Source organism: Carettochelys insculpta, unplaced genomic scaffold, assembly GCF_033958435.1.
Source record: "Carettochelys insculpta isolate YL-2023 unplaced genomic scaffold, ASM3395843v1 scaffold_0035, whole genome shotgun sequence".
Classification (NCBI taxonomy): Eukaryota; Metazoa; Chordata; order Testudines; family Carettochelyidae; genus Carettochelys; species Carettochelys insculpta.
This window is the reverse complement of record NW_027439072.1, coordinates 621,512-637,207: the sequence shown is the minus strand read 5'-3', so window position 1 is coordinate 637,207 and position 15,696 is coordinate 621,512. Positions and strand designations below refer to the sequence as shown.

General features: G+C 52.9%; 3 non-coding genes across 3 annotated transcripts; 1 reads left to right on the top strand and 2 right to left on the bottom strand.

Moving 5' to 3' along the window:
• Nucleotides 1-780: 780 nt before the first annotated feature.
• TRNAF-GAA (transfer RNA phenylalanine (anticodon GAA)) lies at nt 781-853 on the bottom strand. Its single transcript has one exon. It is a non-coding gene; the product is annotated as a tRNA-Phe (tRNA).
• Nucleotides 854-5,174: 4,321 nt separating this feature from the next.
• TRNAT-UGU (transfer RNA threonine (anticodon UGU)) lies at nt 5,175-5,248 on the bottom strand. Its single transcript has one exon. It is a non-coding gene; the product is annotated as a tRNA-Thr (tRNA).
• Nucleotides 5,249-14,723: 9,475 nt separating this feature from the next.
• On the top strand, nt 14,724-14,805 carry TRNAL-UAG (transfer RNA leucine (anticodon UAG)). Its single transcript has one exon. It is a non-coding gene; the product is annotated as a tRNA-Leu (tRNA).
• The last annotated feature ends 891 nt before the right edge of the window (nt 14,806-15,696 follow it).

Sequence of the window (15,696 nt, the reverse complement as noted above, 5' to 3'; positions counted from 1 at the left end):
GAAAAGCGAGTCCTTAAAAGCTTCTCGGCCCACCAGCTCAAAGGGTGTCTCAAGTGGGGAGAGGCAATCTCACATCTCAAGGAAGATGGGCGAGCTCAGCACCTTCTGAGTTGGCTGCTTCTTATTGCCTCAAAGAGAAGAAATCAACAGCATACAGGCACCTAAGTGCAGCAAAGGGGACAACTACTGTTTGTGGATGTTTTTTGTTTCACTAATTACAAAAGTGTTCCCATGTCTCATTGAAAGGTACCGCAGGCTGTCTGATTGCTGGCACTCATAGGGGCAGGGAATGCCCGGCTCCAGGCCAGCCATAGAAGCAGGAAAACAGGCCAGGACACAAATGACATATTGTGTTTTTTGCTGATTTCAGCTTGGAAAGTTTTGTGATTACCAGTGCACCACAGAATCTCGGCTGTGTTCCTCTGACCCTCCCCTGCAATGCCATCCACCTGTGTGGCATTTGCCGTGACACCTGGATGGGCCAACTTGGAGAAAGTGGTGGTGAGAGGGCGTAAGAGCTGCCTTTCACTTGCTTGGCGGGTTGAGCAGTGGACTTTTGGGAACACTCAGCAAGATTCGTGAAGTTGGCTGGATCATAGTGGGCACAATGGGGTCTTTTTTTTCCTTCCCTTGCTGAGGAAGCATAAAAGAAGAAAGGAGGAGCATGCTAGCGCCTTGGTGTTGCACTAGTGCCGACAATATCCTTTCCAGGAACATTTGCCAGCCGCAATGCCCAATGCAGTCACTATTTGCTCTGTGGCCAAAGTTCGGAAAAAACTCTGCTGAAGCCTGGGATTGAACCAAGGACCGTTAGATCTTCAGTCTAACGCTCTCCCTACTGAGCTACTTCAGCTGCTGTTTAAGTGGTTTTCAGGTCATCGCCTCAATATTGGAGATGTTTTTCTCAGCTATTGCTCTGATCACAAGTGTCCTTGGGAGGCAGGAGCAATGTTGGCAGCTTCCTTCAGCTTGAGTTCCTCTTTTGCCCCATTTCTGCCTTACTTCCTGGGTTCACCCAGGGACCGCAGGGGACTGCAGGATACTGATGGCAAGGAAGGAGATGGGATTTGACTCTTTTGCCACAAGAGTCTCTTTCCACATCCTAGCCACTTGGCCCCAGGATCATTGTGTAACCGGATGGTGCCCAAGCTTTTGGTGAGGGGCAAGAAGTAGGCAGGGCCACTCGTTTGTAAAGGCCAAGAGTTACAAAGACAAAGCAACCCCAGGAACAGTCTTTGAAGAAGTGACCCCGAATGAGGAAACATCTAGAGGTCCTCGGGTGCTCTCGGCCGTACTCCATGTTGAAGGAAAAGGTCCAACACCATTGGAGATAAATGCGTGGTTTTGCAGAGAGCTATGTTTTCTTCAACCATGGGATTCTGTTCTGGGCACACACAGTGCTAGGCTGAGATGCGATGACTTAAAAAAGAGAAGATTCTATGTTTCTATGACCTTATTGTGTAACTATATAAGGGGAGTTGGGAGAGAGTTAAAAAACTATTTAAAAACAAGCCACAGACCTGGTCTTGAGCTCCAACAGCACCTCAGCTCAAGAGAGTTTCTCTTGAAAAGAGAACTGGCTCCACAACCCTGAAGTTTTTATACCATTTTAACCCTTTGTTCAAAAAAAAGTCTGTAATTATCAGGTTGATTAACCCACCACCCCTCCCTATTATTCTCCTTTTCTTAAAGGAAGGGTAGTGGGGCGTGGGGGTAGTTAAGATGCCTGCACAACTGGGCTTTTTTCTTTGGGCTATTTTTTCCTTTTGGCTTAAAGTCCATTTTTTTCCTGTTTCATTGGAAATTAGAGCCCTGAATGACCTTCTTATAGGATTATAAAGTAAATCACGACACTTAACAATCCTTATAATGTTGTGTCCATATCTGAGCTGGTTTTGCGGTTTTAGCCCCTCTTAGTTTAAAATCCATTCTGTTTTCTGTGTTTCAGTGGGAACCAGAGCCTTGTAGGACTTTCTTAGCATATTTAACAGTAAATCACCATGCACAACAATCCTTGATGTCAATGTGACCTTGTCTGGAATGAGGACCCTTTGCAAATATCAAAGTTTTTTTTTTAAAAAGATGCTTCTTTCATATTTTGGAATAAATCTATTGCAAGCATAGGGTGCATTGTACAAATACCTCTATGTTTGTAATATTTGTTAATTTTAACAGCAATTGCGTGTTCAGAAGTATGGTAGAAAAACTAGGAATCCTTGAAACTTTTCAGTTTGGGTTAAACTTGGGGCTTTTTTCCCCCCGAATGTTCCTGAGTTACTAGAAAGTGTGACTGATAGGCTGTTTCTACACAGGTCACTTCCTTTGGAAGTGGCATGCTAATACACGGAGCGAAAGATGCTAACGAGGTATGGATACAAATTCCCTGTGCCTCATTAGCATTACATCACCTTCCGGACTCCAAAATGCCATGTAGAAGCGTGGCCCAGGGGGCCGTTCCAGAAGCCCCTTCTTCCCAAAAATTTTCAGGGGCCCAGCTTCTACATGATGTTCAGGAGTCTGGAAGAGCATCTTCTGGACTCCAAATCACGTGACCTGATGCTAATGAGGTATAGGAAATTTGTAGGAAACCCTTGCTGGGTTCTGGGCAGTCTCAGACCAACCCTGGACCAGCCCGGCAGCCCTGTTTACCCTGATTCATGTTAGACAGTCACAGGGTCAGGTTACCACCTGTAGCTCTTTCTGAGCCCCTTGAGGCTATTGCCACTCCCACCACAGTTCCCATCCCCTGTGTGAGTGGTGTGGAGGATGACTGAGCATCTTTCCCTTTCTCCCACGAGAGCACCACAAGCACCACAGACAGGTGTGGGGCTCCCTCCCTCTCTCATGGCATCATTCTGGCCACAGGCTGAGACTAAACAGCTATCACAGGGGACCACCACAAGGTGGGGAAGTGACCTACAGGGGCAAAATCTCCTTTGGCGTATTACAAACCTGGCATTCTTGTAATTCTCAGAGCAGAAAATAGGTGACTGGTACAGGTGCTGGCTTCATAACTGTGCGGCTGCAGTGCGAGTTTCTCCATTAATTTCCCATGAAGTTCCTGTCTGAATTGTGCCTCAGTCGTGCCACTCGTCTAACAGAAACCCATAGCAAGGGCTGGCGCAATGTTAGCAGAGACATTGAAAGGAGGCCAGCTGAGCATGTAGAGAATAGAATTGATGTTAGGAGTGGGATTTGAACCCACACCCCCCTTTGGAGACCAGAATACCAAAATAAGGGACAGACAAAACCTTGAGTTTGGAATCATAGACCAATTGAGCAGTGGTGAAAAGGGGAACTCTCAGTGCTAGCTATCTTTAATGTTTGATGAATTGCTCAGGCACACCACAGTAGCACGTCTTTTTCAACACCAAACTGGTGTTGTCCAGCACAGCTGGTTTTCATAAAGAACCACCCTCACCTAACATTTGGAGGTGCTTTGTCATTAGCTAAAAAGTTTTGGACAAAGTGGGAACTGCCGTCTTGCAGAACTCAGGGCTGGAATTCTTCTATGCAAATATTTGCTAAACAGGTGGTTGATGGGAGCTCTAATGGGCCGTGTCTACACTTACACAAAACTTTGAAATGGATTTTCCCACCAGCTTCTCTTCCCCACTTACACCTGTGAGGTAAGTAAGAACATAGAACTCCTGGCTACCAAGTAAACTTAAACCCACCAACTTGTTGTTATTACAATAAGAAGCCAAACAGCTAAGCTAGCCAGCCCACCTGAAAAATGCCTTGGAAGTGGCCCTTTCAGAAATGATTCAGAGGGCAGAGAGAGGCCCATTAGGGGTTCAGGAACAAGGTGAGTGTGTTAAGAGTTGCTCCTAGGTAGAGGTGTTAGTTCAAGTGGCAAAGCACTCAAACCCTTGTCCTTCTGTAAGTGAATACCACAAATTCAGAGTAAAACTGGTGTTTAAACATTTGTTTGTTCTATAGTTGTTAAAAGAATTGTTGTGTTCTGTTATGAACACACACATTTCTTTGTTATAAGCTGTTGCAATTGTTTTGGCTGCAGCCTGGATCTACTTTATTACTTCTTTCCCCATGGCTATGTCTGCACTAGAGAGTTTTATTTCAAAAAAGCCACAGATCTTTCAAAAAGTCCCGTGGAGCAGCTACACAGCAAGGCTGTGGCTACAGTGCCCAGCCCTTTTGGAAGTGGCGTGGAAATGTGGCCGATAGGAAATGCAAATGAGGTGCAGACTTAAATATTCCATGTCCTATTTGCATAACCGGTCAGGACCTGAATTCTGGAAGAGCTGATATTGAAAGTCCCAGTTGTGAGTGCAGCTGCTTCCCTCTCCTCGAGCAGCTGAGCCGGTAAAATACTTCCCTCAATTTCTAGAAGGTCCCCCATCCACATGTGGCAGGGCAAGCAGTGGCTTGAGGATGCAATTTAGGGGAGGGCAAGACATGAGAAAGTAGAGCTTCTGTAGTGTAGTGGTTATCACATGTGCCTAACATGCAAAAGGTCTCTGGTTCAAAATGAGGCAGAAGCATGAGTGCCTCTGTTTGTGGGGCTCACTCTTATGCCCAGAAGGGCTCATCTCTTTCTCCTCTAACCTCTCTTACAGATAAGCCCAGCACCCATGTGACAGAAGATGTTGAACCAGACCCTGTTGTACAGCAGGACAGCCCAGCAGATGCGTTGCTGCTCGTGCACAGAAACTCTGTCCCAGCATGTACTTGAAGGCTTTTCCCTCACTGGTGTCACTGGCTGGGAATCACAGAGCTGTCTGCCTGCCCCTCAGCCAAAAGAGGCTGTGCCAGGCAAGTGCCCCTGCCTGATCCCACATGTTCAGTCCCAGCCAAAGCCTGCTCCAGAACCTGCCTCTGCCTCCCATCAGCCCCTCACAGACTGACCTGGCAGAGAAGGGGCCAATCCAGCTGGAGCTGCTGTGCTAACAGAGCAGCTGGAAAGGAGCAGAGCGTGACAGGAGGAGACACAAAGGCTGCAGACCCTGCCCATGGCCCTGCTCTGGACCCACCCAGCAGGGACACATGGGCTGAGCTGTGCTGCTCCCAGGGCAGGGCACCACAGTCCCCTGCTCACCCCAGGAAGCAGCTCTGCAGGGGACATGAGTGATCATAGCCCTGTTGGGCCAAACCTGCCCTTCCTGTGTCCCCGGCCAGCCAGTGAGTGGCAGAAAGGTTCCTGGCAGGGTTGAAGGCACCACTGGGAGTTGAACCCAGGATCTCCTGTTTACAAAGCAGGCGCTTTTACCAGTTAAGCCTTGGTGCCCCCCTTGCTTGAGCTGTGGGTCCTGACAGGGAGGTATCTGTGTTCGTCTGTGTCTTCAGCCAAAAAGCCGTCCTGTAGCACTTTAAAGACAACCAAACGAATTTATCAAGTGATGAGCTTTTGTGGGGGCCGACCCACTCTGGTGGATGCGCACAACAACCCCTTCCCATTGCCCAGCACAGACATTGTGCCCGACGGAAGCTGGAGTTGCCGCCGAGAGGACATTGCGGATGAGAGGAAGGAAAAACCCCCTTTCACTTCCTGTCCCCTCTGCCGTGTGCGGATCAGACTCCACCAATCTACCCTCCTCTCACCCCACCTGCCCCAGTGCCAGGGTCCCACCAGCAGAGCCTGGAGTCCTGCCCCCCTTTGCTCCCTCAGCCTGACTTTCACTCTGTGCTCCCCACACCCTCCTTTCTCCCTCTTCACACCCCAGGGGTGGGGCGAGGAGGGCCCAGCTCCGGGGCAGAGTTATCACCTGTCTCTCACGGAGTGGGGGATGGGCTGTGCTGCCCCGGCTGGAGCTTTTCAGGGTGAGCATTTGCTGCGGTGTAACTAGCAGAACATTTTGCCTTTCTGTCTCCTTCTGCCCTTCAGTCCCACTTGTGACCCTCCACACAACCCCTTTGCTTTATTACCAGCCCAGTGCAAATCACTGTGCCCTGGGGGTGGGGCTGACTTCCCAGCTTTCCCTGTGTGAAACCTTTGAGCAGGGCCTGGGGCTGTTACTGTGCAGTTGCAGGTCGGGGTCCGCTGGGGGTGTGGGGCTCCCAGTCATGTCTGGTGCCCCCGCCCCGTGTCACAGAGGTGTGTGCCGTGTGGGGTACGTACCTGACCGTCCACTGCCGCAGGTGGGGGTACCCTTGCGTGGGCAAATCCTCCTTGCTGAACAGCTGCAGGTGGGCCATGGCAAGACCCAAGTGGGCATCAGTGGGGAGCCACAGACCCCCCCAATCTGCCCTGGATGAAGACTGTGAATGCAGGGACATGAGCTGGGGATCATTGTTGGCCTCTACAGGGTATGAGTAGGATCCATGGCTCCGCACACCTTTCTGGGTGAGGCTCCTGCTTCTGGGCTGGCTGGGGGCTGGGCATTAGTGGGAAGCGCAGAGACCCACCCTCCATTCTGGTGCCCGGCCTCACGAGCAGAACTCTGGTTCCTTTTCTGACCCCACGGCTGCTCTGCTCTCCCCTCTGCCCAGGCCTTCCTGCCCTTGCTGAAGCAGGCTGCCCAGGGAAGCCCCCAGAGAGGGCTGAGCTGCAGCAAGGCGGCCATCATCAACATGTCCAGCATGGCTGGCTCCATCCAGAATGTCTGTGGCTGGGAAATGGTCCAAATCATCTCCTATCGCTGCAGCAAGGTACAGGGCACACCCAGCAGGGCCTGACTCCTGCCTGGGTTTGCTACTTGCACAAATCCCTGTCACTCGGTGTATTCCCCTTGTTCCCCATCCTGCTGTCATCATTCCAGCCTCCAACGCTGTGCTGGGCAGGACCGTCAGATTTTGTCTGCCTGCAATTCACTTGGGCTTTAGATCAGACTTCCCATCCGGTAAGGAACTTTCTGTTGTGCCTGTATCCCGCCGGAGAAATCCCCACGCTGAGATGGGCTGGGGACAAACCTCTCACCATTTTCCAGTGATAGAGAGCCTGGCTCAGTGGTGGAACACTTGACTGCAGATGAAGCTATACCAGATGCCCCTGTTTGGATGGTTTTCTTAATGGAAATCCATTGTCACCTCTGGCTCCAGTATGTTTTGGGGTTGCACTGGATGCTTGACATGGATTTAAACACTTCACGCTTTCCTCTACAAACGTACAAAAACTGAGCGAACCCGTCCCTCAGCTGCCTCAGTTCCCAGCCTCCGAGGCTCAGGTTTCTGTTCCCATCGATCACACAAAGGTGCAGTGTGATGCACATGCGCAGGGCTCTGCTTGCCATGGGCTGCACTGGGCAGGAGAACCGGACCCACAGCCAGGGGGCTCAGGAGTCTGACACAGAAATGCCCTTGGTGCAGGCTGACACACCTAGGCCGTGTCACACTCAGCCAGCAGCAACAGAGACTGACCCAGGCCCAGGAACAAGCCTGTGGCTCTGAGCAGTAAATAGTCACCAGGCAGGGGGCAGAGCTGGGCAGAGGGCCAGGCAGAGCCCTCCCACAGAGGGAGCTGCAGAAAGGACCAATGCAGCAGAGAAACAAAGAAACATAACTGCCGAGTCTCACACATTGGCTCAGAGCTACCGAAGCAAGACACGAGTGAGCCAGGCTGATGCCAGCCCCACAGCCATGGGTCAGTAATTCGCCCTGAGACTGAAGGGGTGAGAGGTCCAGTGAGTGACTCCTTCCCCCAAAGGCTCATTTATGAGGTAACCTCTAGGGACCCAGAGGGAACAGACCCCTTGGGGCACAGCCCATGCACAGCACAGTTTAGTAAGCATGAAAGGAAGCACAAAAATCTACCCCACGAGCCCCAGTTTGAACTCTTATTGCCGGAGACAACGACATCTCCACTGGGGCTGCTCTCAGAAAATGGAGCATCCACCAAAATGCTCGCAAGTTTCAGACTTGTGCGGTTGACACAACCAGCCCTGTTGCATGTATCTGACCTGCCCAAGTAGCTCAGCAAATCTGTGTGACCAGGCAGGTGACAGGCACAGAAACACAGAGGATGCCAAGAACAGTAACAGCAGGTTCCTGCCAGTCACCAGCACCCCTGGACAGAGGCATTTGGAATTCTTTTGGTGATGACAACAGTGACACCCAGCAACCCCCCACCCTCCAGGCTGACCCCTGCACAGCCCCCTGGGCATCGTAGAGCCTATTTGTCCATTGCAGCCAGGACAACAAGCAAAGGTGAGCTAAAAGGTACTGCAGGACTTGAACCCCTCATGGGAGCATTAGGAGACTCCCAATAACCAGTTCATCTCGCCAGCCTCGGTGGAAAGGAGCCATGGGCAGCTGCAGAGAGTTTGTGGTCTCTGGAATGAGCTGTGCGGGTCAGGACATTTGCTTATTCTGAGGGTCATGCGCTCCAGGGGTAGAACATTTACTAGTGCTCGTGGCTGAGTGCCCAGGGCTGGGGCTGGGAAGTGGCCATGTCAGTGTCTCACTCAGGTCAACGCTGGACGGGAGTTTGGCCCATGAAAACAGCCCGGGGCAGGGAAGTGTTTCCCTGGACTCTCCGGCATTTCAGTGGGTCTGGCTGCTTTGGGGCCGGGACACTGACCTGTCCTGCTGCAGTCGTTACCCCAGAGGGGCTTGGGGTTTCCAGTCTCAGACACAGCACACAAAGCTGGGCTCAGCAGCACTGCAAGAGCCACCCCACAGTGTGGCAGCCGCCATGTGCAGTTTGACCTGAAAGCCCAGAGCTGCTCCTTTCCCACAAGGACAGGAGTGTCCCAGGGGGGCCTGGAGCACTGGCCTGTCACCAGCATGTGAACCTTCAGAACATCCATTGTGGGTTAGAACAAAGGTCCCTCCAGCCCCATGTCCTCTCAGGGCCAACACCAGATGCTGCAGAAGGTAGCAGCCCGGCACCCCTGGGAGCTGAACCCAGCAGCTCCTGTGTGCTCCTTTCAGCTGTGGAGCAGGAGATATGTCCCAAAGAGGCTTTTCCCCAGCTGCTGAGAAGCACAGAAGAACTCATTACTTGCCCAGGGTGGCACAGTTGAATGGAGACCTGCCCCAGGCCCTGTGGCTGGATCTATTGCTGTCAGGGGCAGAGAAACATTCCTTCCCCCGGGCAAGTATCTGCTCTTTTCCCAGATGTGCACTGCCCAGCCCAGGAGCTGGGAGAGACCAGAGCACTGCATCAAGCCTTGGGGAACCAGCCCTTCACTCAGAGGCAGCTGCACCTGTGCCTGACCTCAGCTGAGTCAGGGCTGCCCCCTCCTTGCCAGGGAGCTACACCCCTGGCTGTGTTTGGGGCCCTGCTTAGCTCCAGGCAGCAGCACTGCAGGGGGCAGAGGTGAGTGGAGCTGACACTGGAGTCAGGCTTGGCACTTTCAGGGCAAATGAAATCATCCCACCCCCCACCTCTGGCAGCCAGAGCTCAGCTCAGCCTCACAGAGGTGTCCTGTGCTTGGAGTCTGCCCAACACAGGAGTTGGGAGGCATCAGGCTCACCTGTGGCAGAAGTAGCATCCCACAATAGGGCTGGAAATCAACAAAGAAAGATGCAATGAGGATGGGATTTGAACCCATGCAGGACGCAGGGGTGAGAATTATACCTGCAATGTACTTTTGTGCACATTTAATGGGAAGAGCTCTTTAGACTGAGGCGTCTGGTCCTCAAATGGGTAACTTTTCACTTGTAATCTAATTGGCATGTCATATGTCTCATCCTACCAGTAGTTAAGAAGATAGAGCAATAACCGTGTAACCATTAAGATTCTTGTTTCTGCTTTTAATAAATAGCAACCACTTAACCTTTCAGCCTGACTCCTTCCAGCTCCTGTAACTCAGCCGAACACAAACAAAGAACCTCAACCGTTTGGCTATATCAGCCTGGTCAGTGGTAAGGTGAAATAAAAGCTGAGCTAGTCATGCTGCCTCCACAGAGCAGACTCTTGGGGCACCCGTCAGCCGCCCTGGCTGCCCACTGTGAAGGAACTGCCTGTCCTAGCAGTTAAAGACTCACATGTGATAAGGCTCACAGACCACTCATTACCCGGCCATCGGCTAACAGGTCCCTGCTCAGCAGTGCCCAGAGAAAGGTTGTTGAAAGTGCTGTTTTCTCCTGCTGCCCTGGGAGCTGGGCACTTCCCCCTGGCACAACAGCGCAGGCAGAATATGGCCCCTGGCTGCACTAAATGCAGTGTGGGGAGCTCCTGAGAAAGTACCAGTGGGGAGCACATGGGGCTGTGCACAGAGAGTGAGGGGACAAACCCCACGGGTGGGAGAAAGTGCTGGGGGTGCAGAGACACACACAGGGCTGGCAGCCGAAAGCTTTTCCACACTCGCTCCTACTGCTCCCAGGGACTGGACCAGAGCGGCAGCTGCAGCTTTTGGGGCTGTAATAGCCTGAACGTCCAGCAATCCGCCTTCCTCTGGCAGTGGGTCTGTGCACACCCGAGCCCTCCCTCCCCATGGGTGGGAACAACCAGTCTGAAGTGTGGTGGGTCCCTCCCCACTCCCTCACTGCCTGTAGCCCAGGGGTTACTGATTGTCCCCTGGACTCATCTCTCCCTGTCAGACCCACACACTGTCAGGCCAGGCAGCCCCCGCTGGTGCCCTGCTCTGACCTCCTGCCCATGGCCAGTCCCAGGGCCTCCCTCACCTGCAGGGCAGGGGGATATGTGTGGGTGCAGCACCCACTCCCACTGCACTCACCATCAATGCTGCCGGAGGAAGAGGCGGGGCAGAGACAGGGACAGGGAAGGGGTAAACCAAGGGGGAAGGGACAGGGCTTGGGACAGAGGGGAGCTGTTCCAGCCCTTCCCAGGGCTGTGGAGCACATGACCAGTGCTAACCCTGAACCCCCTTCACCCGTTGCCTCTGCACAGTGGAACGGAAAATGCTGATAGACGGACCTGGGGCAAGGTCTGGAGCAAAGCTCCCTCTTCCCCTGCTGCAGTGTCCTGCCCTGGGCACAGCACAGCCCATGCATGGCCATGCTCTGCTCTAGGGCTGGGCCCTGCCCCAGCTCTGTCAGTGTGTCCCTGCTCGATGGGGGCAGACCAGGGCTATGGCTGGCCATAGGCAGGGTTTGGTGTGGGGCTGGCCCCACCCTGGATCTGTGCGTGTGCCCCTGCTGGGCAGGTACAGACTGTGGTTATGGCCAGTCATGGGCAGGGTTTGCAGCCTTTGTGTCTCCCCCGACACTCTCTGCTCCTTTCCATCTGCTCTGTTACCGTAACGACCCCAGCTGGATCGGTCCCTTCTCTGCCGGCCAGGCTGTGAAGGCTCTGCACTGCACTGCCCATGCCGTCACCGACCCCAGCCCTCCCATTGGCTGTGAATCCTGAGCAAGGGTGTCAGTGAGGGAAAAGCCTGCAAGTAAGTGCAGGGACACAGCTTCTGTGCACTCTCAGTGACGCATCTGCTGGGCAGTCCTGCCGCAGAGCAGGGTTGGGAGGCTCGGCCCACCTGGGGCTGCAGCTGGGGACTGGAGCTGGGCTTATTCACCCACGTGGGGTTGCAGCTGGGGACCACAGTTGGGGTCCCCGACTCAACCCAATGTTGCAACCGGGAAGCCAGAGTGGGTGAGGGACTTGCCCTGCTCTGCCTCCCTGGCGCTGCAGCTGGGGAGCGTACAGCCCCCTTCTCCCATGGCCCATGGTACTGAGTGTCAGAGTTCACCAGAGCTGCTCCCTGGAAATGCCGCGGAGGGAAAAGCTTCCAGGCCTGGAGTGCGTGGGGAGCACACAGCCTGTAACAGAGGGACGTGAGCAGCACATCTCGCCCACACCGGCTAGGAGTGAAGGGAACTGTCTCTTTTGCTGCAGCTGTTTGCCTAACACCTCTGAGAACCAGCTGCTCTGACTCACCCCAGGTAAAACCCTCCCCACCAGCCTCTCCCTCCTGGCCACAGCCACCTCCCTGGCCTGGCCAAGTGCCATCTCCCCCACCCCCACCCCCACCCATTCAGGAGGTGACTGCGATGGGCCTTCCCCTGGCCTGCTGCTCACACAGCTCCCCTGTCTTTGTAACCTTCACAGCCTCCCCCTTCTCCACCCCCTCAAACACAGGTTGCAGCTCTGCACTCACCAGGCCCTTCACAAGTGACCCTGTCACACACACCTGCTACCCCAATCCAGCTCCCACCTCCTTCTTCCCTTGCTCCCCCTCTGCCTCTCTGCTTGCAGCTGCAGTCCTTCGCCTTGGCCTGGAAGCTTCCTGTCTGCGTCTGTGCAGCCCCTAGCAGCCAGGACTGACACACACAGTGCCAGGGACGCACAGATCGTGTGCTCTACGACAGCACTGTGTGAATTCAGACAGGACTCTGAGTAGCGCGACTCCCCCAGGGTGGTTGCTGATGGGGAGAATCTTCACCGGCTGTGGCCTCCCTGGCTCTGACTCAGAGCATGTGTGGAAGTTCACTGGCACCAAGGCGCAGGTGGGGCCCCCCAGTATAAAAAGGATGTGGATTTGCTGGAGCAGGTTCAGCGGAGGGGAAAAAAAATGATGAAGGGTCTGGAGCACAAGACCTATGAGAGAGGCTGAGGGATTTGAGCTTTTTTAGTGTACAGAAGAGAAGACTTATGGGTGATTTAATAGCAGCCTTCAACTTCCTGAAGCGGAGCTCTGAAGAGGAGGGTGAGAAACTGTTCTCAGTGGTGTCAGATGGCAGAACGAGGAGTAATGGTCTGAGGTTGAAGAGGGAGAGGTGTAGGTTAGATATTTGGATAAACGACTTCACCAGCGGGGGGACTGAAGCATTGGAATGTGTTGCCTAGAGAGGTGGTGGATTCTCCATCTCTCAACGTTTTCAAATCCCGGCTGGCTGGGATGACTTAGTGGGGGTGGATCCTGCTTTAAGCAGGGGGCTGGACTTGAGCACCTCCTGAGGTCCCTACCAGCCCTATGAGTCTGTGATTCTGTGAGCCTGGGGCAGCCCACCCTGGAAATGCCATGTCTCTCCTGCTCAAGGCACTGGTACAGCAAGAAGTGATTTAATCTACCCACTCGCATGTACACAGTGCTCTTCTCACCCCAATAGGCCACCTGCCACCCATCCCTTCAGGGTGTCAAGAGCAAACAAATGAACAGGACAGGAGGTGTTCCATGGCAGGTCACAGGCGCACAAAGCCGGCAGAACCCTTCTTCCAAGCAGTGCTGGGGAGTTTGCAGGCATGAAAGTCCTTCTGCAAAACACCCCCAGCTGGGGTGGGTCATTCAGTGCTTTTCTCAGAGCTCTGCTTGTAGAGAGGGGACCCCAGAGGGGAGGAGCCGGAAACTGGGAAAGATGCAGCTGCCTCTGATCTTCCTGGTGCCATGTGGCTTGTGTTTCCTCTGTCCCAGCCACAAACTACCCAGCATGTAGCTTGGAAGCCTCAGGGTTATGTGCATGGGCAGAGCAAAGCCGAGCTGCTGCGCCTTCAGCTGTACCCCTCGCTTTCCCAATGAGCCAACAAGAGAGCAGGTGCTACAGGATGGGCCATTAAGCAGGCGAGGCAGTGTATTGCCCAATCGTCTGTGAGTGTGACCCAGAAACCTACCACACACTCTGTAGCACAGACAGACAGACGGACAGACACATCCTGCACCCAGCTACAAAGGCTGTTCACACACAGAAAAGAGGTTCTGATATTTGACAGCTAAACCATTTCCCTCAAATGTCATATTAAGCACATCTGCCCATCACACAGGCAGGTGGAGGGTTTGTGGTCCCAGTTGCTCACAACCGGACACATCCAAAGCCATGAACCACCAGCGTGGCTCAGTCACAAAGGGACAGTGGTCCCTGCTGCCCCAAGGCTGACAGAGAGTCCCTCAAGACCACCACTGCCCAATCCACCCAGGACCTGCTCCTTACTCACTCAGACAGAGCTTTGCTTGTTTTCCTTCCACCCAGAATCCCACTTCTCTTCCTGGGTTACCAGGAGCCACTCCTGGAGCACCATTGGACAGGCACAGGATTCTGCCTCCCTGCAGCCAGCCTCACCTGCACAGGCTTTGGCAGGAGAGAGAGTGGTGCTCCATTAACTGCACTGAGGTGCTAAGCTGCTCTCCTGCCTGCCTCAGCTTTACTTCCTTCTTCTGCCCCATTCCAGCCTCACTTCTTCCTTTAGCAAGTCACGCAAAGGAGGCCAGCAGGAGAGCCGGCCTCAGTCGGTCAATCCTCAAGGGCAGAGGAGGCCAAGACACAAGCCTCCTGAAAAAGACCGGCCGAACTTGTGTAGCTTCCCCAGTCTGAGAGCGACGTATATGCTCTGCTGATACCTCTACCCTTTTTCACACAGCAGTTGGGTTTACCCCGGAGACAGAATGAGACCAGCTCTTCTCAGCCCCAAAGGGGAGCAAAGCAACCAAAGCACTGGTGTTTTCATGGGGCTTTAAACAAGTACATTGCACATGTAAAGCAAATGTAACAACCACAAAGCTACAGAAGTTCTATCTGTGTTGGATTCCCCTCCCATCACGTCCATCCACAAGTCACTGCTTACCCTGGCCCACGTGGGGAGCCCTTCAAAGGCTCAGCTGCTAGAGCAGAGGATGGCAGCTGCACCCAGGAACTGTGACTCCAGCTTTAAGAGTATCATGACCAGTAATCCCCATCACCTTCCTCTGTGTTTCAGTGTGATCTGGGATAAAAAGCAGCCGAGAGAGACGTCAGGGGAAGGTTAGGATGTGCTAAAAGCCATCTTTTTGGAATACTGTGTCACAGCCCCCTTTTATTGAAAACATGCTGACATTTTCACTAGGCATGACATATGAGGCGTTTTAAAACTTCCTATGTCCTCTTGGTGTAAACTGTTCTGAAACTGAGGAAATGTCAAGAGAGGTTGATGCTCGCATGAGACACCTCTTGTAGGTAGTGTGGCCGAGTGGTCTAAGGCGCTGGATTTAGGCTCCAGTCTCTTTGGAGGCGTGGGTTCAAATCCCACCACTACCATCTCTTTATGAACTGGAAGATGGATAGAAAGCTGCGTTGATGGCCAGACCCCAACAGTTGGAACTGAAATCTCTGTTTGGAGATGGGTTTCAAATATGATGTCCTCATGATCAATTCTCTGTCTTGCAAGGTTCAACATCTTTATTGAAAAGCTGGATGAGGGGGAATACTACACCCTTAGCAAATTTGCAGATGACCCTAAACTAGGGGAAGAGGTAGATCTGCTGGAGGGTAGGGATAGGCTCCTGAGTGACTTGGATAAATTGCAGGGTGGGGTCAAAAGAAATGTCATGAGGATCAATAAGGACAAATGGGCTTTGGCCACATTTGGCCAAAACCTCAAAATAACCATGCTAATGGCCAGCTACTCTGCTGATAGGAATAGGGGGATTTCAAAGTCTGCGGGGTCCTTTGGAAACCTGCCTGTGCACCAAAAGGAGATGATGCCAACACCCAACCCCACTGGATGACTTCACCGTACTTGCCAACACAACAAGATATTGCATCAGGAACTGGATTTGAGAGAAGGTCTGCCAGATCCAAACGACCACCTGTCGAGACTAGAGACCATGGTGTGTAGTATTTCCAGTGTTTTCGATGAAGTATTTCTGCCAACAGTACAGTGGCTTATTCCATATTTGTTGCTGTAGTTAGATCAGTTTTATTTTAAAATGAAGAGGGCTTCTCAAGAGGGGAGGGAATGTGGTGCTTTAGGTGTAAGACTGCTTGTAACTACTAGAACTGTGAATCCAGGCTGCTGGCAGTCTGGAAACACAGAAAACATGAAGAAGAAGTTGGAAGATTCGCAGGGGCCTTACAGAGAGCTACAAAATGGTGCAGCAGCTTTGTCAAGAGGTCTCACTTTTGGAAATAAAGTGTGTGGAAGTTTGT